Raw genomic sequence first — 12,185 nt, forward strand, 5'->3', positions numbered from 1 at the left:
CTGCAGGTTTAGGATTAGAGTTTAATCAGGTGAGCACGAGGAAAGGAGAGCAGGACTGGAGAAATGAAGGCTAATACCTAGGAATGATTTTCATGATGGACGACAGAATCTAAACTCAAGGACGTTCAAGGACGGAAGTGAGGATAAAAGGGCCATGTAAGGAATAGTGAAAAGGTGGTAGGATCAGTGGATTTTGAGTCTTGGAGGAGTTGAAGTTTTGGATTTGGGTATTAGAGGAAGAGAGCTAGAAATGAAGGGGGGTGTGATGGGAGAGTTGGATGAATAAAATTGAGATTATAGAGGGGTTACAATCATTGGTAATGAGATCTAAGGTAAGAGCATGGAAATGAGAGGCTAAGGCAAGAGTGATCCCTAGTGGAGAGAACCTGAGATGTGAGGGCATTGAAAGAATTACCTAAGAGAACGGAAATCACTAAGAATTACGACAATGGTAACGAATGACAATGAACCGGAAACGCAAGGACTTATAGATTACTGAAACGAGTGAGTGCTCCAATCTCCTGTTATGACGTAATATCTAAACCTCTTATTTTTAGAGGGAAGCTACGATTTGAGGGGGTGTGGCTCCTTTAAGGGCCTGGCAAGGGGGCAGAACCCAGAGGTCAGGCGCGCGGTAGCGACTCCTCGACTGAGTCTGCGCAGTGAGGGCGGAGGCGGGACCAAACTCAGCTCGCCAGTGGGGGCGGGGCCTCGCGGGGGCGGAGTCTTGCGCTCCGGCTCGGGCTGCGGCTGCGGCTGCGGCTGCTGCACTTCCAGCTTCTTAGGGAAGGAGGCCGAGGCCTGGGCCAAGCCCGGAGCCGCCGCTTCCCGGAGCCTCCTGGAGCCACCGCGCCGGCTCAGCCTGGGGGCGGGCTCAGGCCCGGCCCGCCGCCGAACCCAGGACAGAGGCTGCACGCCCGAGGACCAGGCCGGCGCAGCCATGGTGAGAGAACGAGGCCTGCCTGAGCCTCAGCCGCACGCCACACTAGCCCCCGCGGCCTGCCCCTCCCTAGCTCTGGTGACCCCTTCTGCCCCCTGCCTTTACCTCACCCCCTTGCTACTGTCCCCCTCGGCTCCCCCGCTTCTCCTTCCCCCTGTTCCCCGGCCACCTGCTGGGGTGACATCCCCCCCAGCGCTCTCCTTCCCGGTGACACCCTTTTTATCACCCCCAGTGACAGCTTCTTTCGCGTTCCCCGTTGCCGCCCCCTCCTCGTCCTTTAACCCGACCTTCCTTTTCTCCTCTACCATTTTGCTTTTTTATCTCTTTTGGGATCTCTGTTCCTCTCTTCTTCCTCCCTGTTTTTCGCTCCTGCTCTTTGCTCTCGCTTCTTACACCCTTTCATTATTTTATCTCCACTGCCCCCTCCTCTCCGTATCCTTTCTCCCCTTCGTCCTCTACCAGCCACATTTCCTCTCCCCCTTAATCCAATGCCGTTTCTCCCCCGCACTCACAGCTGTCCCCATTTCCTTCTAAGGCTTCAGGGGTCTGTGTAGGAACAATTTGAGGGCAGTTGCTTCCCAGGAACAGTGGGGCGGGCAGATAGGGATTTGTAAGCTTTCTTCTTTTTCTTTTTTGTAGAGGGGAAGGGGGAGATGGGAAGTATTGGCGAGAGCCTGACGCCTTATTGCCTAGTGTTATTGCAAAACCTGGGTGATAATGTGTTTTGGAGTGAAGCATGGGGTGACGGCCAGCATCCGTCCTATGACCTTTTGAGATATCTAGCCTTTGACAAATAATTAAACATGTTTCGAAACGTTTTTTTTTTTTTTAATTTTTTATTTTGAGCGTCTTTTAATGTGGAGGTACGTACAGCTTGGGAAATTTTAAAATATTTATTTGCAAGCTTAACTATTACTCAGAACAAACGGTTTGTTTTTTGTTTGGAGGCAGAGACCAGGGCATCTGAAGACTGAAAATCAGGTTGGCAGTCAGATTGTGCCAGTCTCTTTAATACCTTCTAATACCATCGTTTGTTTCGCTCTCTCTGCCTTTAGTTGAGAGACCCTTATATTTGCAAATTTTCTCCTTCCTGTTTCAAAATAAGTTGAGGCTTCAGTTGGTTTTTCATTGAGTTGGGTTACACATGGTTTGCAGTACATTTAATAAACACATTGCTGATCATATCAGCAATCTAAATTTTGGTCTGTGGGAGGAATGATATTATAGTCAAAACTAAGTCCTGGTAATCATGTTCTAGGAGGTTAGTCAGTTTTTGTTTTTACCCTATTCATTTTTTAGGAAAGTGATATATTATAAAATCATTTAATCTGTGAACTTTCTCTTAACTGACTGCATTTTTAGGTGGTTCTTCTGTGTCTGCCTCCACAACAACCCTTCACATACACAATCCATCACACTACCTTTGTGTGGTACCCTGTATCTCCCCCTGAAATGTGGGGTTTTTCTAGGCAGCAGTTGTGCCTACTTATTCCTGTTATTCCTAGTGCCCAGGCCATACCCATGCTTGAATGATTCACTTTGTGCTCTCATTTTCCTATCTGACAAGTATGATCTTAAACTGAAATTTGAGACAACTAGAGGACTACATAGAAAGAGTGAGTTGGAGAATTTTATTTTTGGTGCAAAAAATAAATGTAGTAAGATGCGATGATCTCTTTAGAATAAAGTAAGCTGTCCTGCCTAAGACACCAAATTTATAGGTTTTTGGAAGCATTGGTTCTCCCACTGAGAATGAATGTATGAGTACAGAGGGAGAAGATTTAAACTCTTTCTGGGCATTTAGGATCCAAAGGTGTCATTTTTGCTGGGCCAGAAAGATGAATATGGTTTATATAGATCATTTTGGGAAGGCAAAGAATGCTTTGTTGTGAATGAGAGTAGAAAGTAATTAGGATCTATTGAAGGTAGCAGATTACCTTTATTTAGCATGGAGAGATGAGGAAATGAGGATGTATAGTAGGAAATGTGACTAGGAAGATATATTAGGCATGACTATAATTTCGACTTTGCCCGCAACTAACTTGATTTTCTTTACTTGTTAAAACAAATAAATAAAACCTTTAAAAACAAAAATTAAAAAAACCCCACATACATGCAGTTAAGAGGGTATGTCTGGGAGAAGTGAAGGCAAAATATTAGCTTATTATGAGCTGAGAATTACCTGTGAGGCTGCTCTTTTTTATTTACTTATGCAATATATGTAGTAGGCACTCAGTAAATAGAGTTAAACATTATTATAAAGCTTTGCATTTTATATTTTTCAAAATTTTCATTGTTGTGTTTTGAATAGTTAAGATGTCTAAAACAAGGGTTCTCAGACTTTACCATAAATCAGAATCAGCTGGAGGGTTTGTGCCACCACTTCCTGAGTTTGATTTATTAGGTTGGAGTAGGGCCTGATAGTTGCATGTCTTTCTTTTTTTTTAAGATTTTATTTATTTATTTAACAGAGAGAGACACAGTGAGAGAGAGGGAACACAAGCAGGGGGAGTGGGAGAGGGAGAAGCAGACTCCGCACTGAGCAGGGAACCTGATGCGGGGCTTGATCCCAGGACCCTGGGACCATGACCTGAGCTGAAGGCAGATGCTTAGCCGACTGATCCACCCAGGCACCCCAGTTTGCATTTCTAACAAGTACTCATGTTATGCTGATGTTCTCTGTTCTGTGACCAACACTTTGAGAACCACAGGTTTAAGATGTAGTTCTTACTTTTTATTCTTTTTTTTTTTTTTTGAGTGCCATTGACTGTGTTGGCACTGGGGATATTACAAATAATACAGATATAATCCCTGCCTTTTTGTATATTGTATGTGTGGACAGTCTAGACATCAAGCAAAAAGACTAATTTTTTTTTTTAAAGATTTTATTTATTTATTTGAGAGAGAGAGAATGAGAGAGAGCACATGAGAGAGGGGAGGGCCAGAGGGAGAAGCAGACTCCCCGCCGAGCAGGGAGCCCGATGCGGGACTCGATCCAGGGACTCCAGGATCATGACCTGAGCCGAAGGCAGTCGCTTAACCAACTGAGCCACCCAGGCGCCCGCAAAAAGACTAATTTTAAATGCAAAGTATGCAAAGAAAGGAAAAGTTGTAGGATCATGGTATGGGATAGTCACAGCTGGCTTCTCAGGATTTTGCTTTTAGGAAGAAAACTGAAAGATTAAATTATAGGAGTTGTATTGTGGAAAACCGATAAGAAAAATGGCACAGTGAGTGACCTGTGGTGGTACCTCTTTTGCCTGCTTAACTCTGCATATCCTGGAGTTCTCAGAAAACTCAGGGAAACCTCATCTGCCTTGCTTACCCCTCAAAAAGACCCCTAAGTCACACCCCCTCTATTATGTAGCCCTCTTTCATAGAATACATATCAATTGTAATTATAATGAGAAGCAGTCATACGTGCTAAAAAGAAATAAATCAGGGTAAAATATAAAGTGACATTGTATAGTTAACCCTTGAACATTGCCAGGGTTAGGGGCATCAACCCCTGTGCAGTCAAAAATCCCAGTATAACTTTTACCTCTCCAGAAACTTAACTACTAATAGCCTACTGTTGACTGGAAGCCTTACCAGTGACATAGTCAATTAATGCATACTTTGTATGTTGTTTGTATTATAAACTGTATTCTTATAAGATAGAGAAAAAGTGTTACTAAGAAAATCATAAGGAAGAGAAAATACATTTACAGTACCATACTGTAAAAAAATCTGTGTATTAGTGGACCCACACAATTTAGACCTGTGCTGTTTAAGGGTCAAAGGTATATGAGTGTATGGCAACTATTTTAGATAGTATGGTTAGGCTAATATTTATTGAACATGGTTGTGTATTTTAAATGCTGTTTTAAGTGCTTTATATATTTTATCTCATTTAATCCCCATAGCAACCCAATGAGAAAAATACTAGCTCTGTGAATGTAGAGACCATGTTTGTTTGGCTCACCATTGTATCTTTAACGCTTACATAGTACCTGGTGCATTGTAAGTGCTCAATAAATATTTGTTAAATGAATAAATGACTGGGGATGATCAGAAAGTCAGGGAGGCATTGTTGAAAAAGGGACATTTGAATTGGGGGTTTTAACAAGTGGGGGTTTATTGGATAAGAGTTTGGGAAGGAAGGCCATTCTTGGCAAAGGGACCAGCTTGAGCATAAAAACTGGGACCGAAGCAGGCATGATGTATTCTGGGAAATGGGTGGCTCTAGTATTGAGGGTTCAGGAGAAGATGAGACTGGGTGAGCCTAGGGTCAGATCATGGAGGACCTTGAGTCATAGGCTTAGGAGTTTTGGCCTCACTGTAAAGACCCAGAGTACCTTGTTTTTGTGTGTGAAGGAATATCATAATTAAGAGATTTTGGAGGTTATCACTCTAAATCAATATGAAACATGTTTTGGTGTGGGAAGAGCTATTGCACTAGTCTAGCTGAAAATAAGTGTGTGAACTTTCACCCTAGGCTTGTTTTGGTGGTGGTGATTTAAACTAGAAGAAGGAGAATATAAGGAAATAAAATACAAAGTTAGAGTGGTGCCAGAGTACACCACTTTTTGGCGAAGTGAATTTTCCATAGAGGCATTACTATGGAGTTGTAGAAGAAGCACAGAATCACTAATAGCTTTGCAGTTTTGCCCACTGAGCCTCACTTCTCACATATGTTGCTGTTAGGGATTTATGAGAATATTAAAGTAAATTTACTATACCAAAGTCCTTTATTTACAAACAGTAGGTCTCCCAAAGGTCATATATTAGGTCATGTAAAAAGAATCAGCACTTCCCATTCTCATTTGTTTTTTTAAAATAGATTTTGTGTGGTATAAGGAATAATTTTAAGTAAAATATACTCTATTTTTAAATTACTTATGTAGTTCACTTAATAATAAACAAAATATATTAAAACAAATTTCAGCCTTTTCCTGTTTAACAAATGACACATTAACATAAGATAAAGCATTATTTGTCATATTTTCCAATGAGTATATATTACAATGTAGATTGAAACTTACTATGTTTATGGCATCAAAATAGATAAAAACTGACTTTTTAACCTTAAATTTGGAATTGTTGCATTTTTGTACTTAAAAAAAATCAAAACGTTTTTATAATTGTTCTTTTTTATTTCTAAATGACAAAAGGAATGGTTTCATGCTGCTCTTTGCAAGCCTGTCTCCACAAATAAAATATTGGATGTACAGATAGTTCATTTCCAATAAATGAAAAGTCAAATTGGATATAACTATCACCGCATTTGTTGTTTTTTTGTTTTCTTTTTAAGTTTTTATTTTAATTCCAGTTAGTTAACATATAGTGTTAGGTTAGTTTTAGGTGTACAGTATAGTAATTCAGCAGTTCCCATGTATCACCTCGTGCTCATCACACCAAGTACACTCCTTTTTTTAAAGATTTTATTTATTTATTTGACAGAGAGAGACAGTGAGAGAGGGAACACACACAGTGGAAGTGGGAGAGGGAACATAAGCAGGAGGAGTGGGAGAGGGAGAAGCAGGCTTCCTGCTGAGCAGGATGCCTGATGCGGGGCTCAATCCCAGGACCCTGGGATCATGACCTGAGCCGAAGGCAGACACTTAACGACTGAGCCACCCAGGTGCCCCCAAGTGTACTCCTTAATTTCCATCACCTATTTAACCCATACTCCCATCCCCTCCCCTCTGGTAACCATCAGATTGTTCTCTATAATTAAAAGTCTGTTTCTTGCTTTGACTCTCTCTCTCGTTTTTTTCCTTTGCTTTTTTGTTCCTTAAATTTCAGACGAGTGAAATCATTTGGTATTCGTCTTTCTCTGTCCGACTTATTTCAATTAGCATTATACTCTCTAGCTCCATCATGTCGTTGTAAATGGCAAGATTTCATTCTTTTTTATGGCTAAATAGTATTCCATTTTGTGTGTGTGTGAGTGTGTGTGTGTATGTGTGCATGCATGCATATATATCACATCTTCTTTATCCATTCATCAGTTGATGGACACTTGGGTTGCTTCCATGTCTTGGCTATTGTAAATAATGCTGCTATAAATGTAGGGGTGCATGTATCCCTTTGAATTAGTGTTTTTGTGTTCTTTGGGTAAATTCCCAGTAGTGTGATAGCTGGATCACAGGATAGTTCTATTTTTTTTTTTTTAAAGATTTTATTTATTTATTTGACAGAGAGAGACACAGCAAGAGAGGGAACACAAGCAGGGGGAGTGGGAGAGGGAGAAACAGGCTTCCAGCTGAGCCAGGAGCCCGGTGTGGGGCTCAATCCCAGGACCCTGGGATCATGACCTGAGCTGAAGGCAGACGCTTAATGACTGAGCCATCTAGGTGCCCCAATACTGCACTCTTAATTTAACAGCATTGAAAATAGTGTATATTTCAAAATTTTATTGTATACAGAGCATACTTGCTATGTGTGTGAATTTGTGGACTCTACCATACTTAAGGAGCCTGCAGTTTGGGTCCCGCTAGTTTATAGCAGTCTTATAGGGTTGCTAGGGCCACACAGGTTGTACTGCACAACTCAGGTGGCAACCATATATGTGGACAGCAATGGGTCTACAAAGATCTGTATCCTATGTACTTGACAGTGTCTAGCACATAGTTGGGGCTCAGCAAATAGTTGCTAAATGAATGTGTTTTGCATAGTATACCCGGACCCTTATCTGGTCTTTTAATCTAATGATCTAATCATTTTATGAGAAAAGTCTTTGCATTTATGCTTAGTAATACTGAGCACACCTTAAGAGTTTTTTGTACCTCCTAAGTTTTGCTTACACTGTTCCTTTTGTCTAGAATGCTGTCTCCCTTCCTGACTTTTTGACTATTAAACCTTCAATATCCCCTTAAGGCCTGTCTCCTTTGCGAAGCCTTCAGTTACCCCCAGGCAGCCTTGGGTTACTCCTCTCTATATGCCTCTCCTGTGCTTGGCATTGTTAGTTAAGGAAGATGGCTGTCTCTCCAGATTGTGAGCTCTCTGAGGACAAGGACAGGACTGTGTTTTTTCAACTTCATGTTTTAAGCACTTAGCATAATGCCTGAGACATAGTAAGTAGGTAAATATTTGTTTAGTGTGTGCACTTTGTAGAGAATATAAGGTAATGTTAACTGAGATGTGAGTTACCAAAGACAGAAAAAAAGGATGACTATTCTGTGCAGTATTTCCCCTCAGGGGAAAAAGTATTCCCCTGAGGGGAAAAAGAGGTTTGGTGGGCAAGAAATGTTGGATCAGATAGTTTTTCTCTTACTAGCCCAAGTGTTACTTTTGACCTGGGATATATGGATGTTTCTGTCTAGAAGAGTTCAGCACGGGGGCACCTGGGTGGCTCAGTCCATTAAGCGTCTGCCTTCGGCTCAGGTCATGACTCCAGGGTTCTGGGTTCAAGCCCCACATCGGGCTCCCTGCTCCGCAGAGAGCCTGCTTCTCCCTCTCCCTCTGCCTGCCACTGCCGCTCTGCCTACTTGTGCTCTCTCTCTCTCTCTCTGTCAAATAAATAAATAAAATCTTAAAAAAAAAACAGTTCAGCAGGAAGAGTTGGGGAGGAAGCCAAATGATTTCACGATGAATTGCTAAGCAATGTCTTTTTGTACAAACACTTTCAAATTATTTGTCTATAATTTGTGGAGATGTCCTTCCAGAGAATAGAATATTTAAACACAGATAGTAAAGAATGAGTTACTTGTAAATCTAGAGGGGTGGTTAATTATTTAAACATTTTGTTAGCTCTGTATAAAGATCTTCTGTGTTTTTTTTTTTTCTTTTTTCCTATCTCTAGTTCTCCCTTGTACAAACATTTTTCTTAGCTCTCCAGCATCTTAATGCCTGTGCAATGTCATATTCTCCTTTTCTAAGGACATTTTTAAAGTTTGAATGTTCTTGGTTATATAATATCAGTTTTTTTCTTTTCATAGAACTTGTAACCTTTGGCAAATCATTTCACCTCTCTGTGCCTCTATTTAAAAATCTCTAAAATGAAAAAGTTGTATTAAATCTTCTCTATGATCTCTTCCACCTCTTAAGATTCTAGAAAGTTAAAGGTTAAGTTATTATAGTAGATACATTCTATTAGCTATAGTCCTGTGGGATCAGGGCACTTGAGCTCTTACCTCCATGAATATATTACCCAACTTTTCACACCAAAAAATTTTGGTTATGTTAATATTTGTGTAGTATTTTAGTATTTTAAAGTCATTTTTCATATATACATCCATTTATTCTTCATCACCATTTTGTGAAGTAGTCAAGATAGAAGTTTAGCATCAGGGGCGCCTGGGTGGCTCAGTCATTAAGCGTCTGCCTTTGGCTCGGGTCATGATCCCAGGGTCCTGGGATTGAGCCCCATGGGGCTCCCTGCTCAGCAGGAAGCCTGCTTCTCCCTCTCCCGCTCCCCCTGCTTGTGTTCCCTCTCTTGCTGTCTGTCTCTGTCAAATAAATAAATAAAATCTTAAAAAAAAGAAAAAGTTTAGCATCAGTTTTACAAATAAGAAAACTGAGAATTTATTTTCCTAAGATCACACAGCTAGTAAGTAGCAGAGCCAGCACTGACTGCAAGCCCAGTGTTCTTTCCATTATTAACCTGGCTTCTCTGTTTACTCTATTATATTTCAAAACTCATGCTAGTAGTTAAGAGAAAAATAATGCTGAAGTATCTCTTTGAGTTCACGAATCCTATGATCTGTTCATATGCTCAGTGATTACTGACCTGAATTTTTGTTTTGTTTCTTAGATTGTTTTATTATATGAGTTAAGGTGGAAAGTAAGGGGATTTATTTACCTTTCCAGGCCTTGATCTTTTTTTAGATAGAACTCTAGCTCCTTGCCCTTTAGCATATAGCTGTTGGTCACACTGGCCAGGCCTTGAAGTGATACATGCAAGAAGCTTGCCTTACCTGCGTTTTTATCTGGCATTTAGGGATCTTTAAGGAGTAGTTGATGGTTTTTAAAAAAGAAAAGTAAGTGCTCATAGTCCATTCCAAATAGTTTGATATATCTGTACGCTTGAACACAATATATCTGTGCCCTTGGCGTTACCTTCTTGACCTTCTTCCTCATTTGTAAAATGATTGTGTTTGGGGAAGAAGATGAAGGATTTAGATCATATCTAAGGTTATCTTAGATGTTTATTGCTAGAAGTCTGACTTGGTTGAATTAGCAGTAGAAAATAACAAAAACAAAAAAACAAAAAGCCAAAACTAATAAACTAAGAAGAGATTTCCCATGGAGTACTACTAAAATGAGGAATCAAAGATTGTCCAATATCTGAAGTTTCTTATACCCATGAACTCATGACACTTGTCTGCCTTTCATTCCCACACTTTAATTTCAGGGCTAGACTTAGGATATTTCTCTATTGTCAGATAGTCTTTTTATCTAGGGGCAAAAGTATTTTTTTTTTTTTTTAAAGATTTTATTTATTCGACACAGAGAGAGAGACAGCAAGAGAGAGGGAACACAAGCAGGGGGAGAGGGAGAAGCAGGCTTCCTGCCAAGCAGGGAGCCCGATGCGGGGCTCGATCCCAGGACCCTGGGATCATGACCTGAGTCCAAGGCAGCTGCTTAACGACTGAGCCACCCAGGCGTAGGGGCAAAAGTATTTTAAATAAACCTAGCAATAAATTTGTGCCTGACTGTTCATTTGTTTTTTCAATAAACATTTAGTGCATACCATGTAGTAGGCATTATTTTAGGCTCTGGGAATACAGCAGTGAACAAAACACAGTTTTGTTCTATAGAGTTTTTATTCTATAGTAATAGGTAGTATTTACTGAGCAGTTAATATATCAGTCACTGTTCTGTGTGTCTTGTACTTACAATTTATTTAATTCTGACAATAATCCTATGATGTAAATACTGTTATTGTCTGTATTTTACAGATCATAAAACTGAGGTGCAGGGAGATTAGGTACTTTGCCTAAAATTATATCATTTTCTAAGTGGTAGAACTGGCACTTTAAACTAGGCAGGCTGACTCCCAAACCACCACTTTTCAGAACAGTATTACACAATCCTCCAGAGAGATGTCAGTAAACTATTTTTAATCATAAAATTATCAAGTTTGTAATCTTTGTAGTCACTGGTTTCTGGTCCAATCTTAAGAAAAAAAAATCATCCAGGTGTACCAAAAAAAAGGAGCACTACCAGAGCCATTTGTCTTCTCTTGGAGGATTTGTCAGGTTTAGGAACATTTCAGGTAGGAAATGAGATTTTGAGCCTGATTCACATGAGTTAGAACTGAGATAACTACAAAAAGCCAGGATCCTAAAATGTCTACACCCTTTGTGAAAAGGTAGACTTAAAAAATGTCTACCTGATGGTGTAGGGAGACAAAGAAGCTTATTTGTCTTAATATGGACTCTGGATGGGAAAGGTCTCTCTTGAGAATTTACAACCATGAACTTGCTGTCCTATGTGTCTGAAACTTAAATTTATATTACTTGTGTGAGATCATTTCTAGTAGGAAGGGAATATTTACTGCATAATTACTCTATCAGGCATTGTGCTACAGGTTTTAAACACACTTTCTCACTTCATCCTGACAATAGCATCATGAGATAAGTACCAATATTGTCCCCATTCTACCAAGGACAGAATTGAGGGTCAGAAAAGTGAGATAATTTGTAGTGTAACACCACCTAGAATTCAAATCTAGGTCCAGTATTCTTTCTACTAACCACAGTGCCTCTGGAAAAGGCACTTTATTTTTGTAACTCAGCTTCCTTATCTGTAAAATGAAATTTGTGATATTTCTCCTTTCATTTCATCAGATTATTGTATCAAATGAAATAAGGGATGTGAGCTTGCTTTGTTTACTGTAAGATGTTGTTACCAGCATCATCCACAAAGTGTATTTTTCCTTATAATTAACCAAAAGAGAGACCTCAATATTCAGTGATCCTGAAACCCACAAAGTCTATCTTGAGGAATTAAGGCAATTTTAATACTTGTATACCAGATATTTCCTGAAGTAGTGTCAATAGGAGAAATAAAATGAATTTCCAGACAAGTTACAATGTAGTAATTTACTAATTCATTCAAGAAATAATTTATTGGGTGTGTTTTATGGGGCTTCAGTTCCAGGTGTAAAAGATCCCTGATCTCTTTCAGTTTTTTGTCATACTAGTAGCAGTGGAAGCCCCAGTCCCCTCCAACAGTAGACTACAGTTGTGATATATAGACAATTCCCAGTGTCCCCCACCTCCCCACTTGGTAGAAATGGATGGGCCACTGCTTAGAA

Source organism: Neomonachus schauinslandi, chromosome 4 (assembly GCF_002201575.2).
Source record: "Neomonachus schauinslandi chromosome 4, ASM220157v2, whole genome shotgun sequence".
Classification (NCBI taxonomy): Eukaryota; Metazoa; Chordata; class Mammalia; order Carnivora; family Phocidae; genus Neomonachus; species Neomonachus schauinslandi.